General features: G+C 39.8%; 1 protein-coding gene across 6 annotated transcripts in view; it reads left to right on the forward strand.

Moving 5' to 3' along the window:
* Positions 1 to 14,448, forward strand: part of LOC105265985 (agrin) — a 219,642-nt gene that overhangs the window by 43,038 nt on the left and 162,156 nt on the right. For 4 of the 6 annotated variants that reach the window (XM_011303849.1, XM_011303856.1, XM_011303860.1 and 1 more), the window contains exon 1: positions 5,514 to 5,607. The exons of the other annotated variants lie outside the window; for them this stretch is intronic. The gene's annotated coding sequence lies outside the window, so the exon portion shown is untranslated. Of the gene's footprint in view, positions 1 to 5,513; positions 5,608 to 14,448 lie in introns of those variants that run through there. 6 annotated transcript variants of the gene reach the window in all.

Genomic DNA, 14,448 nt, shown 5'->3' on the forward strand with positions numbered 1-14,448 from the left:
GGGGGGGGGTGGGGTGGAGGATGAACGACCCAATATTCCAATAAAGATGATTCCCCCGATGGTGTCGAGGTGATGCGGAACGTAAAGAGCGATAGAATGTCCTTCCTATCTATACCAGTGTTAGAGTGTGCTGGATCCCGCGTGCCGTTCGTTTACGGAGACCATCTTGAAATTCCAGGGTATCGTAATATCGGGGGGCCAGTGTCCGCAATTCTCGTCCCTTTTCCCCACCACCGGGTATTGTGACCGACTCCACATATTCAACATGGAGCCAGTGGTTTTGGTCCGTTAAGGGCAGACGGAGATGGTGGGCGAGAGATTCGGGATGTTACAGGGGTATGAGAGGGATTTTACCCTGGGTTGACGGAGTCCAGTGTGATTTTCGATGGGACACAAAATCCCGAGAAATTCGTGGGGTTGGAGCAGCTCCAACTGGCGATAACTATCAGGAATCTCTCGTTTATGACGAGCATCCTATAAATCATTTTATTAGATCCCTTTTTTTAATGAGTTTTTTGTTCGTTGTTATTTTTAATCTGTACTTTCTGGTCGTATAATTTTACTCGAGGATTAAATCATTTCAAGTCGAAAGTTATAAAAAACCATTTTAATGACTTGGAATCAATGTAGTCACGTTGGAGTTCAATTAAGGCAGTGGAATTTTTTAAATCTATTGTTGGGTCATATGATAAGTCCATTCACATTATTCGATTTAATATTTCGTCAGCTGCACTGAAGAAATCGTATTCTCTGCAAAGTAATCCGAATTTCACGAAGTCGAGTTGATTTGAGTCAAGTCACGGGATATAAAATAATTTCTCTTGTGGGTCAAATTGTATTCATACCCCTTTTCACGGGTCAAATCGTGTGGGTAAAATCGTAAAAACTCACATTACCCGTCAAATCATACGATTCGCGTCATATTTTTCTCATTTTTTTCTCCATTCCAATATTTCTCTGACTTCAGTCACCCTGAGACATTTCACCCGCGTACAAAATCCCCGTGGCTTTTCCCTGCCCCCTTCAACATCAGCAACAAACCTCGTCCCTCACCCCTCGGTTTGCTGAAGAGGAATACCAGTGTGTGTGCTTTATAAAAGTGCAAATTTTAAGCGCCTCCCGAAAGACAATCTCTTTATACATTCCCGTCCTGTTTTTACCCCCGGGTTTATATAACACTGCGCGAGAGGATACTTCCTACCTCCATCTTTTTTTTTTCTCTCTTCTCCCTCATTCAGTCATGAGAGTGGGTGAGGAGAGAGGGTGAGAGGCTGCGAAATTGCATTGTCACCTCGGTCTTGCGCGTTTGCCATGTACTCTCAGCACATGCTGACATTAATTCACTAAATAAAACGTGATATTATAAATAATGTCAGAAGGGGGTCAGATGGAAATAATAATAATAATAATAATAGTAATAAGTTAACACACCATTTTTCATAATATCACGGTGATTAAAAAAATTCGATAAAACACGAATGGCAATCCAATTATTTTTCACCACCGAAGAATGTGTTTAACCGCTTGAAAATTCACGATAAGACGTCGAACACCTGGTGCTAATGCCTCGATCGACCCAATCACCTTTCACCTCATTAATTAACATTGTAACATCCGCGATTAACATATTATCTCGGTAAAGCAGACGGCAACGCCTCTTAACTCCCGGTAAAATCTCCGCTTGCGTTACGTTCCATGAACTTTAAAGAGTGAAGGGAGTCATCCCTTCGCCCTTTAACGTGAAGATACAGGAAGAGCACTGCTGAGCCAATGTGACAAAAGGGTAGAGACAGTGGAGGACAATGACGCCGGTGGGAGGATGAGAATAAACATGAGAGTGGAGAAATAATCAATGGGTAAGGGACAAGAGACGACAGTGCAAGGGATAAAGGAAAAAGGATTGGAAAATGGGGGGGGAGGCATCGATGCATTCTGTAAACGTTTGTGGAATTTTATTCCAGAGAGCCGGGAATCTGCCAAGATGGAAAGATCTACTTATATTGAATTAAAAATCTTCGGCTGCAAAGAGAAATTCAAATTCTATCGACTGTCTTTCCATCAATTGATGGATATTTCAGGAATATATTATAGTGAATTTTCCGGATTACCAATTCGTTTCTTCATAATTGGTCTAATATTCAGCTTTTTTCTCGCTTTTTCCATAAAATTTTGGATTTTCAATTGTGAAACACCTCTTATCATTCGAGGACACGAAAGTACAGGGTCCAACTATTTTTTCATCTTCATCTACATCTTTTTAAATTACTTTGAATGATGGAGTGAGTTAAAACATTACCCAGAACGTTTAAATAAAACATCCCTTTGTCTTTCAACTTCTGGAAGACATTGCTCGCAGGCATTGAAATAATATCCCTCTAAAATTCCTAGAAGCATCTCCAAGATTCTCCACCTCTCTTTTTCCCTTTGATTTCACCCCTTTCTGGAGGGACATAACCTTCCCTCCGACCTCTTCAAAATCCAGCCAAAACGTTTCGCCGCTTCCACGTTCTATTTTCCTCGAGTGGAGAGTCTTCTCCATTTCAGAGGGTGAAAGTAGGGAGGGTTGATGCTCCATTCCTAAAATCCTCTATTCGCAGTGGTGCCTCATCCGATCCTCATTACGCAGAAGTATCGTCTCTGCATGCAGCTCCTATTGCCATTATACCGGTGGGGAGGAATGAGAAATTGAAAGAAAAGATTTTTAAAAGAATTTTTCCATGGTTTGGCGATTCGGGGGTGAACGCAAGTTGTCGGTGAATGATTTTTAAAGAGCATCGGGCGAGGGGTGGGGAGAAGCTTCCCAGTTTTTTTAAATCCCTTTGCAATAATTTCAAGTGTTACAAAGGATTCGACTTGCAATTGAATTCTTTAATTTAATCGAAATTGAATTACCCAAAGCATATTTTCGATTTTTGGAGATGAAAATTTTCTTTTTCTCAAAACTGAATGATTTCATCAACTGAAAAAATTATATGACGACTTGACAAAATTTTTCCCACATCCCTCTCATATTCAAAAACACCCCGGAGTCATCTGCCACGGCTATTTTGACTTCCACATTAAACTAGAGACCTCGAAATTTAGCAAACAGTGAGATACCACCACTCGAGCGGTCGTTCCTCCAAGACAGAGAAAAGGAGAAGCCACCTAATCTCATTTACCCCCCTTATACATCATACTTACCGTATTACAATGCTTGAGGGCTGGAGTGAGTGAGGTGGGAGGGGGGAGGTTGGCCTTTAAAACTACCCCATGTACACACTGAGCGTTTAACAACATGAACCGAGGTCTCTGCACCCTTATATACGCCAGTTCGAGCAAGTTGAAATTTACAGTATGCTTACGGGTCCCAGCGATAGTCACACCTGGTCGCGAGTGAGATCTCGATATCTCCGAGTTGTTGTGCAACAGAGAACAACAACAAGATGAAGAAGAACCGGTGGGGGTTGGAAAGTTGTCGATGAGGTACGTGTGCTGCTTGCAATATGTAACCCAGTTGGTGATGGTAAATGCGAACAATTTACGGTAATAATCCGATAACTGATAATATTGGTTATTACAGGATGGAGGAGTGGGTGGGGGTGAAATAAGGCTGGGGTGGAATGGGATGAGGTAGGGGGTGGTGAGGGGATAAATGGATAGCGGTGAACCACTGTGCGTATCTCGATTATTGTTGTTGTCCGAGTGGAGGGCTTTTGTGAGTCCAGGAATCGTACACTCGGAAAAGGATGCGATGTTTGAGACCATTGTTTGCTTACATTCGAGAATCGCTCTGATGGGGATTTAAGATCGAGAGCGATCGAATTCATGGTACCGTGGTAGAGATGTTTATTTCAGATTTCTTTATATTTTTAAATTGTCCCGGAGTAAAGTGGAGCAGATCGAAATTATTGTCCCGGCGATTAGATCGTTTTGAAGGCAATTGAAAAATTGTTTCTTTTCATTTGGGTTTTTTTTTATTGTTTGGGAAATTTTTCGATGGTGTGGGGATAGGAATTGAGATTTTCGATGATTTTTTGATGACTGGTGAAAATGGATTATCGTCAATCAATTAAATTTTTATTGAAATAATGATGAGTCTGGAAATAAGGTTCTGAAAAAATTGGAATTTTACTGAATTTTTAAGAACGATTTTCAATTTGTTATTTTCAATTTTTCAATGGTAATTTGAAAATTGCCGATGAATATTGCAAGCCTTAACCTCATAATTGATCCATTATCAATTTCCACTGGGAAACAATGGAACATTAATTCTAGTGACCTTAATGAGTTTTCCAATTTTCTTTTCGTGACTTTACTCGCGGGTCAAGACCAATTAACAAATTGTTGCACTGGCAATATCGCTAATTTTTAATAGTCGGATTATTTTGAAGTCACTTTTGACTGGGGAATATTGCAAGTATGAATAATCGGTGAATCCGCATGCGCGCACCCAGCCCTCGCGTGGCCAGAGGAGACGAAGTGAGTTTTAGGGCTGACTACCCTCAGTCGGCCGGCGAACTCGCGTGCCGTGCCTCAACCGCCGGTTTTCCATTCCAATCCATCGGATCCACCAATTCTGCGTTTAATCTTTCTATTTTCCTTCGAGAAAGCCTCGCCAGCCCCGGAGAAGCTCCAGGGCAGCCACAAAAAAATTTTTTTCAAATAATATAACCGAGATAACACACTCCACCAACTGCCAGAATAAATTGGATATTCGAAAATTGTGAAACGCTCACGAGAGATTAATGTGACAGTGTGAATTACGACGTAATAAAATTGATAACAGCCCCGTCTGCGCTGCAAAAATTGTGAATGAGTGAAGGATAATCGGTAATTAATCAATCCAAGGTTGATTCACGTTCTTCCGGCGATGAAAATTTTCACTCGATGACGAGAACTGAGTGAGAATTGTGATTTCCAGTCGGGAAATTTGGATTATTCGTCTTCAGGTCTAATAATTGCCCTGTGAATTAGTCCAGAGGGGAATTCCTTTACGACATCAGGAATAAAGATTGTTCTGAGATTCTGGAATTTGAGAATTGAAACTGAAGGAATTCTCTGTGATTTCCTCAGAGTGGATTTTTAATAAATCATGAATTCTCCCGTGGGCGAAGATCAATGATAAATAATCGGAGGAAAATATAATCGTCGAGTATTCGCGGATTCGAAGTGACAAGAGATTGATTTTTTGAAGAATAAAAATCCAACGTGAAAATTAGTGATTGGTGGATGATGTGAGTGTTTTCGAGATTTTTCACGAGATTTTTCACGAGATTTTTCCCGGGATAACGAGTGACCTCGGACTGACCAACTCGTATCGCATGTTGTAGGTGATCGCAAAAATAGGGGACACGAGAAATTGCGATTAGGGAGTTTAATACTCTTGGAGATATCGCGATTCCAGTGGTTTTGCTAATTTTTTTATTTCATCTGTGCTGGTGCTTTTGATTTTTTTCTATTCTCGTCAAAACGTTTTGGATTTTGCGGGGTGTTGGGTGTTGTAGATGGGGGCCGAGAGGGTGGTGAATCGAGGGGGTTAGGAGGAGGAAGAGTGGAGGAAGAGGAGACGCGTTAATTAAAAAGTGCAAGAGGGTTGCAAGTGCAGGAGGAGCCGACGGATGACAGGTAAATATTTATCGTCGTGTTGTTGGGATATAGAAGTCATGCTTGGGGTGAAAATATTTCGGTGACGTTAGCAGAATATTCTTGGTAATTGTGAAAGAACTCATTAAAATAATAACTCCTCAATCCGTAGATATAATCCGGCAATTATTGAGAGTCGATATGAAGAATTCTTATTCCTGGAAATCTTATCGTCTCGATTTAAAGTTCTCTCAGGACGCTATCCGCGATAATTTATTATCTACTGAGTCATTATCATCGCCCATCATGCAGGCAAAAGTTCTAATAGTCCTCTCTCTATTGCTACATCCTGCGGGTTTACTTTCTCGCTATTCTGGGTAGGGGAAAACTTGGTGAATTTCACGTTCTGAACGAGTGGGAGAAAGGGATTTGTTGGAGTATAAGTAAACTACTGAGAGTTTTTGGGGGGCCGATAGAGGTTTTCACGAATAAACTTTTGTTAGACGATCAGAATCTTTTGGATCAAATCAACTTTAGCCACAACTTGCCGCCCATATAATCATTTTCACTTCTATTTTCGAGAGTTTCGACTACTTGCTTTGTTTTCTCGACAGATGGGAACACCCTCATCGGTGTTATCAGCTGGGTTATCAGGGGTAAAACAAGCTGATAAGGATCGAATTTTTGGTAATTAGGATATTTTTGAACAGTCTTCGTTCAACCCTCGGGGAAATTAATGCAAGAGTGTCTAGACAAGGTTAATGGAAGGAGAAAAAATTGATAACATTTATGCGGATGGTGAATTATTCTGGTAATTTCTAGTATGAATTTTTGGCAGTTTTGGGAATGAACAATTCAACTGTCAGTTGTGTTTTGGATATGAGTTTTGGAAATGTGATGTGCAAATTTTGTAATGAGTTGCACAATTCAACCTGTCATGACCACTGGTTTATATGAACTAAATTTACCGGGGCGTTCAGGGTGAATAACAAGTTTTGTGAACGGTTGCATCTCGAATTCAGGGGAAAATGTAACTTTTTGGATAAATAACCGAGTTTTCGTAATTCTAATAGCTTCAAGAGGAAAAAACACATTATCAACCCTCTCATTTCACTCGCGTTCAACTCCTTTCGTGTCGATCATAATTTTTCTAATCTATTAACAAGTCACGATTTACCAGCGATATATTGTCGGAGGGTCAATCGTCATGGAGATAATATCAAAATTACACAATCCGAAAGCGACTTCAAGTTTCAAGTGATGCGATTAAAAATTTTCTGTGACAAATTGCTGAAAAATTTATATCCATGCGTCCTTGAAAATCCATTGGCAGTGACAGGTGTCTTTAATCATTTGAATTCATTTCAATATATTAAAAATATATTGGAAATATGAATGATACCTCATTTTATATATTTTTCAATTGATAACAAATTGAATATTTTATGAAATTTAATTATGTAAATTCGAATTCAACTGTAATTGAAAACCTTCCCTCATTATCTCATTCACATTGGAAATTCCAGAAAATCGGGTTTCACGCGCTCAACCATCATTGATTTTCAATTCAAGCTCGAATTTTCCGACTCATCGCGAAAATTCTGTAGCACACTTACAAACTCCGATAAATGCATTTTTTGCACGCCAGTTTTTGCCAAATATCTAAAAATATCCGAAAAATATTTTTTCATAAATAACTTTATTATTGACCCAAAATTTTTCCGTGAAATTTTCTCTCCGTCTCCCGAGAAAGCCCAAATTTCGACTTTTTTTTCTGACAATTTAACTGACAGATGGAAAATTTTAATTTCTCCGAGGAAAAAATTGGTGAATTTTTGATTTCACCACTGGAGAATCTATTTGCCAGGAGAAAACGAAGAGTCAGACATTGGATTGACGGTAGTCGACAATACGTATATCAAAGCTCTATTGCCTTCCACCGGACGTTTCACAATATATCGGTGAATTCCAGTGTTCCTCTGGTATATACAGCCCCTCGTGGCAGTACACCACCGCGTATTTTCACGATCAAATGCCAATAATATTTTTTTCCCCTCGAGATTCCTTTGAAAAATTGAATAATATCGCTTATGCCATTTTATTAAAAAATCCCTAGATTGCCATTATTATTATATTCTCCCTCGTAATATTCTGAATAGAAAGTGCGAGTTGTCTTCGTTCACTGGCTTTTCAATTTCTCAATTGGAGTTGACTTGGATGAAAAATAGTCGACGCGTTGAATTTTCAATTTCATTTCCAAATGTCTGAACTGCCGGCGGGTCGATCGGCGTGTCCTCTCTTTTCCCCCCTGTCACCCCTTTTTCACCAACAACTGCCAAAAAAAAAAAAAAAAATGAAGCCAGTTGTGCGAGTGAATTGAGGGCGGTAAAAAAAAAAAAAAAAAAATGAAGCCAGTTGTGCGAGTGAATTGAGGGCGGTATTTCATGCCATTTTTCTCGGACTATGGAGCCCTTGAAAAATGCCCTTTTCCTGTGTCAGAGCCCTTGAGGAATTCATCGGTTTTGTTGGCCTGATCGAACGTTTATACCAACTTCATCTATTTTTATCGGTTCTGACATTTTCCACTGGTCAAATTGACTCCGAAATTTTAAGAAATTGAAATTCTTCACACCGGAAAATCCACGGAAAATTCCCGTATTTTGTTAGTAAATAATAATTTCTTCAGTATTTCAAAAAATTATATTGTCTCTCCATGAAATTAATGTGAAGGATTGGGCGGAATATTAAGATGAAAGAATCAATCCTGTCACATTTGCCCAACGAATTCGGAGGTAAAATTGCACGAGGACATTTATTAATGTTCCCTGGAGCGAATAAATCCCCCAATTTAAGAATCCGTCACCCATAAAATTACCCCAACCCTCCACCTCTTCACGTTCATTGCCTCCACTTCATTCTCTCTCGGCATTCACTCCCATCACGGTCTTCCCGAGGAAATCCTTGCATTCTCAATTAACGTAAGAAAGAGGGGAAGGTGAATGCCGGTTGGTGTAGACATTTTCCCGGTACATTCGGCAAATGGTACAGACTGTTCGTCATGACCTCAATTAAGAAGCCCACTCCGGCTTTTTTCCGCTCTTTCACCGGCATTTTTCCACCCCCATACACATTCTCCCAAAGTCAAACTACAAGAAAAACTCCCACTGACATTTCCATGGGCAGCCGACGATGACACGACGACCAGGGACGAGCTGAGAAGTGCAAAGAACTTTATGAACAAAAATGAAAAAAAAGGGGGATAAATTGACGGAGGAAAAGTAGACGTTTAAAAGCTCAACAAAGTTTTTTTTTTAAAAAAACGTAATTAACTTATTCAATTACCTGGAGTACTTCTGACTCCTGGGAGGGATGGATACAGATGTATAGGCGAGTGATGAAATAAACAGTGAAAAGCGGAGGTATCAGAGGGAGACGGAGATGAAGAAGTTGGAATGAGAAAAAAAGTAATAATTACACGAAAAGGGGAAGTAATGCGCATGGTATTATCAGGGCATTAACAGATGTTGCGAACAATTTTTTAATCTTTCATTCCTGGATGGAAGTTGAGAAATGAAGAATTCACTCGGAGTGGAATGAATTTTTTTAATTATCGGGATGAATGCGGCAGTTGATGAACAATTCAGAAGCCTTTCCGATGTCTGGATGGTGTACGGGAGGGTATTTCATGTGATTACAATCTTATAGAGAATTACTTTATCTCCCGATTCATTCCACAGAAACTATAGTAGCTATAGGATTTGACCCATGATTTACACCTATTATATTTGACCCACGCAGTTTGACCCACCGCAACGACAATGCCCAAGAGATTAGGAAAAGTGTGCGGATTAAATTCATGAACGCGTGGGATGTGCAATGGAATTCATGGGTGAAATCATGTCTGAGATAGTATGGGTCAATTGACCGGGTAAAATATTGAATGGCACCTTTTTTTATGACTCAATGAAACGAGCAAAGATGGTATTACTGGATATGTTCCGTTTCGTTCATATATTCGCTGGGTTGAGAAGGGCTCCCGTGGTACATATACATGTGCGGATAAGACGATACATTTTCCCTCACGAGTCGTTTCACTCCCTCATGTGTCCGCTGACTTGACCCACAATGGCTGTCTCGTTGCACCGGTGGTGAAACGAAGAGGCCGTAAAACCGGAAGGATTTCAAACGAGCGTCGGACGATTTCGGGGAGGTGTGCAGTCTGTTGGGTTGCTTCATGTGGGGAATTGTATCTTTTAGTGCTGTGAGAAATAGACCTTGGTGGAATGACTTGAATGGGAATTATGTTGTTTACTTGGTGACGAGAAAATACTCACTTGTACTCGATAAATTTTGTCGTAAGGCGTTATAAAATGACCAGTGAAATTGGACAGTTATTGAATTTCGCATATTGTTCGGAAATAAGTGGTTTTCCTCTCGAATTTTAAGAAGATTTTGACAGTATATGTAAAATGATAATTGGAGATTCTCGTATCAAAAGTTATCATCAAAATTTTTGTTTTTAACAAATCCAATCATTAACAAAACTGTCTTAGAAACAATTTTTATTATCCCCAAAAAAATAATTTCAGAGATTTTTTATAAAAATTCGAAGAGATCCATAAAAAATAACAGAAATTATTAATTTACACAAAATTCCAAAAATAGCAATCACCTCATTATTATTCACAAATTTCCCGTTGAATTGTTCCAAAGACAAATGTGTAAAAATACTTGAATAAATTGACAAGTGTCGGGCATTACTAAAGAAAACAGTGGACAGGTGATGCAAGTAGAACGAGTAGACGGGCAAACATGTCCGATGCCAGTGCAAAAGTGCCAGAACTGTCAGTTTGAGAGGCATGAATCGTCTAAATGGCGAATGTAGCTCTCACCATCTCCCTAAGATGTGTACGTTTAAAGCGTAAAAAAGCTCCCCAAAAAAGAAAAAAAAAACCACTCGAAGAGAGAAAATACTTGAGGACTGAAACGAAAGAGTAAAAAAAAGAGGTGAAAATGGAAAAAACTGAAATGGCAAAAGAAAACTGGAGAAAGGGAGTGCGGACGAGGGGGAGACATATCAGTTGGACGCCAGTGGAATTTGAATTTTCGCTCTTTCAACGACGCGAGAGCCTACGTCCATTTACTCTACCGTGAAAGAAAAGTAAAGAACTCCGTCAGTCGGCTCAGACAGGCTGGGAGAAGGGACTCAAAGCTCGTTTGAGCGTTACTACAGCCCTGGCAAACCGCCATCCAACCTTCTATCCCTCCGGTGGTGACGGAATGAGAGGAAGAGAACGAGAAATTCTCACTTGTATGTAGTGTCTCACGTTTAATTTTCCATTGAACTTCACGGAGACATTTTTACAGGTACTTCATACGTACGATTTGACCCTCACACCTCCATCATCAACATGAATATTTTTGTAAAAGATTTCATGACAGAATGTCATTGTCTATTCCTCCTGCAGTGACAGAATCACATGAAGAGATCTAGGAAATCTCATTTCTCGTCTCAAAACGTTTCTACAAATTCTTCATACCTGCGAGTTGACCCGCACACCATGATCATCAACGTGAATATTTTTCCGAAGGATTGAATAATGGGGCATGACTCACTCGGATCCTGTTAAAATCAACAAAATTCTGGCGCCGAGGTGTCACTCCACCGGTGGCAACCCTCGGCGCCCTCAAAAACTTTCTAAAAATCCAACATCTCAATCCTCAAACCACCCAAAAAATCCACCCCTTCGTTAATAATCCCGCAAGTTCGTTGAGAACACGCGAGACTCCACCCTCGTTGAGTTCCCTAATAACACGAAACCCTTTGAGCTCCACATTCTTCAGTCATGGCGCACCTCTCGGTCAAAAACTCCCCAATCCTCCCCAATCCTCCCCAATCCTCCCCAACTACCCCCTAAACAGGAAGACAGTTATTAAGTCTTCAGAGGTGCTGGCACGCGTGCCCGTCTATCATCGGGATTGAGCCCTGGGTGATGAAGAATATCGAGTCTATCCCCCTGTGTAGGTTACAACCCCCAACCCCACACCCCTCCCCCTTGGCGGAATTCCCGGTGCTGTAATAGCACAACGTCACGGATTTATTCTCTCCTCTTTCTTCTCATCGGTAGAACAGGTGTCAACTCGACGGCTCCTGTTTCAACGATGATACTTCCAGGAAAATTACGGGATGATAGTGTATCATTACTATTTGGGCCGAGATGTTTGTTGAAACGATGAGTAGGCCGGGGGTGCGAAAGGGGAATTATTTATATTTTATTGCGACCGGTGTCAAAATTATAATGCAATTCTATTTTAGTTTTTCACTGAAAAATTTGGGATTTGGAAAATATTTTTTTAAGTATTTTGAATTCGTCGGAAATTGAAAAACCTTTGGATTTTTTGATAAATTTGAAAGAGGGAGAGAGGGTGAGAGAAGGAGATGAGGTGGGAGGGGATTAATGATTAATGATGATGAATAGTACGGGCAATAGTGAGGAATGAATAATCTACGGAAAACGATTTTGCGTGTTGAATAAAATTCCATCTGCTTCGCTTCACTAAATTTTTCATTTCACCTCCCATCAATTATTTTCCAATACAATTAATTTTTCGGGGACTCCCTAATCCCCTTTAATGTAAAAAATTCATGAGTGTTTCAATACTCCCTTTCATTCGTTTTGCATGAAGAGATTCATCAGGATCCCATGGGTTTTTGTGCGTGTTCACGAGGATTGAAAATTTTCCGTAAGAATGAATTCATCAATTCATATTTCTTGTTTAATTTCGCCATTCAATTCCTGGAGGTGCTTAAAATCACGAAATGCACTGATGAAATCCGTGTGTTCACAGAAAACAAAATAATGAAAAATATTTCATACAATTCATAATGTTCAATATAAATATCTAATGGGCAATGCATATGAAATTATATTCTCCATTGTATATAACATTCCTGAATAGTGGTTCCATCAAAATGAAAAACAAGAACTAAAAATCCGAAACACTCGTTTCGATCAGAATTTGATGGTGCGCTATTTACTCATTTATAATTGAATAAAGTTTCCATTAATTCGAAAAATGACTACGTGATGAGAATGGAAATCTGTACTTTTAGTTGAATTACCCTGTATTGTTTCCATCACGCGAAAAATTGAAAATTTATGAATTTGTAATAACCCAGGGCTCATACGCGAATGCACGAGGTTGGATGGAGAATAATGCGATCGTATGAAAATACACTCGGGCTATTGGGAATTTTTGGTTAAATATACATTCCAACCTCCGGCTATGGGGGGAACAACCAGGTGGATTTATTTGCTTCGAAAATTCAATTAAAAAGTGCCTCCTTTCGCGAATTTAGCAAAGACAAAAGGGGGAAAAAATTATTCAAATATGCCAGAAATATTTTGGGTTATTAATTAATCAATCGGATTCGATGGCAAATTGTAACAGATATTTCACAGATTATTTCAATAATCGAGAATAATTGATGGATGTATTTTATTGCATTAAATATTTCACTGCGTTTAATGGGGCAATTTCATGGGAGCACTTTAGTAACGGATTTTTCGAACGGATTCCAATTTTTAATAATGCAACAAACTTGATACCTCCATTAGTCGATTTCGTCCGTACCGGCCTGACTAAATTCTACTTAGTATTCAAGGTTACACTTTAGATGAATTGTCGATGCAAGTAAAAAAGTTTATTATCCACAATTTATTTAAAACTCAACTTAAATAGTCCATCTACCTCCCCTTATAATCCCTTCTCCCTCACCCCCAATTGGCTTTCACCCTCATCCATTAACCAAAAAACTGAAAATACAATCTCAATTCCCAGAAGAATCTCATATGACATAAATATAAATATCCCTTACTCACCCCCGAGAACCTTTGGCAACCCGTCCCTGTCCATTCACTCCACCAGGCACCCTCAATCCCCTAAAAAAAGAAATAGAATAAAAACAAACAAAAAGTCCCAAAAAAATGTAAATCTCGTGGAGAAGATCGAGGGAAGACGAGCGACGGGGGAAGTGCATGAAAGCCAGGGCGACGTAACAGAAAATAGGGATACGAGGGCAGGGGGTTAGGGGATGGGTTAGGTTGGGAGGTGAAATGGGGGCGGTTGTGAGAAAAAGGCAATACAGCAGACTGTAGAGAGCGCCAGACGGGCGCCAAGAAGATGGGGGTGTGACAATCGAGCTTGGAATATATTTTCCCTCGGGTTTATCGCTTCTCAAATGCGTCGAAAGAGTTCGACGTTCCACGAACTCGGCAGGATGCAGGGATGCAGGGACAGAACTCTGTTGGGATGGGGTGACAGGGGGACCAGGGAGGTAAGGGATGGGTTTAAAACACGAGAGACATTTTTCTAATCTCTTCTTTGCTCAGCTCCAGACAGTCTCAAAGAGAAAACTTTTATTTTATTCCTGAAAACTTGGAGTTTAATTTTTTTTTTCTTTTTTTCTTAACTTCTCACCACCCCTCAGTCTCCCACTCTATTGTAGATTGAATCGGGTCAGGGGGTGGAAATATATATGTTACGTGGAAAAATATATTATTCAAGCTGTCCAATGCTCAAACACGTCTCGAGTTTTCGCTCAAGAAAACTTTCAATATTTTTGCTGGCCATCCTCTCTGGAATTTCCCACCCCATCCCGAGTGGGTGAAAAGGGGAGGAAAAGAGAATGGGGAGAGGTAGGGGTTGAAACCACCGAGTGAAAAATTATATTCTGGCGTGCACGTGTGCAACATGAAAACTCGAACTATTTCAAAACTTTATTATTATATATATATTTTTTTATTTTGATATTTCGACGAAATTTAACTCGTTCATTCGTAGAAAGCACAAGGCATTATGGATTTTGTGAAAATGTCGGTG

Source organism: Fopius arisanus, unplaced genomic scaffold, assembly GCF_000806365.1.
Source record: "Fopius arisanus strain USDA-PBARC FA_bdor unplaced genomic scaffold, ASM80636v1 scaffold00002, whole genome shotgun sequence".
Classification (NCBI taxonomy): domain Eukaryota; kingdom Metazoa; phylum Arthropoda; class Insecta; order Hymenoptera; family Braconidae; genus Fopius; species Fopius arisanus.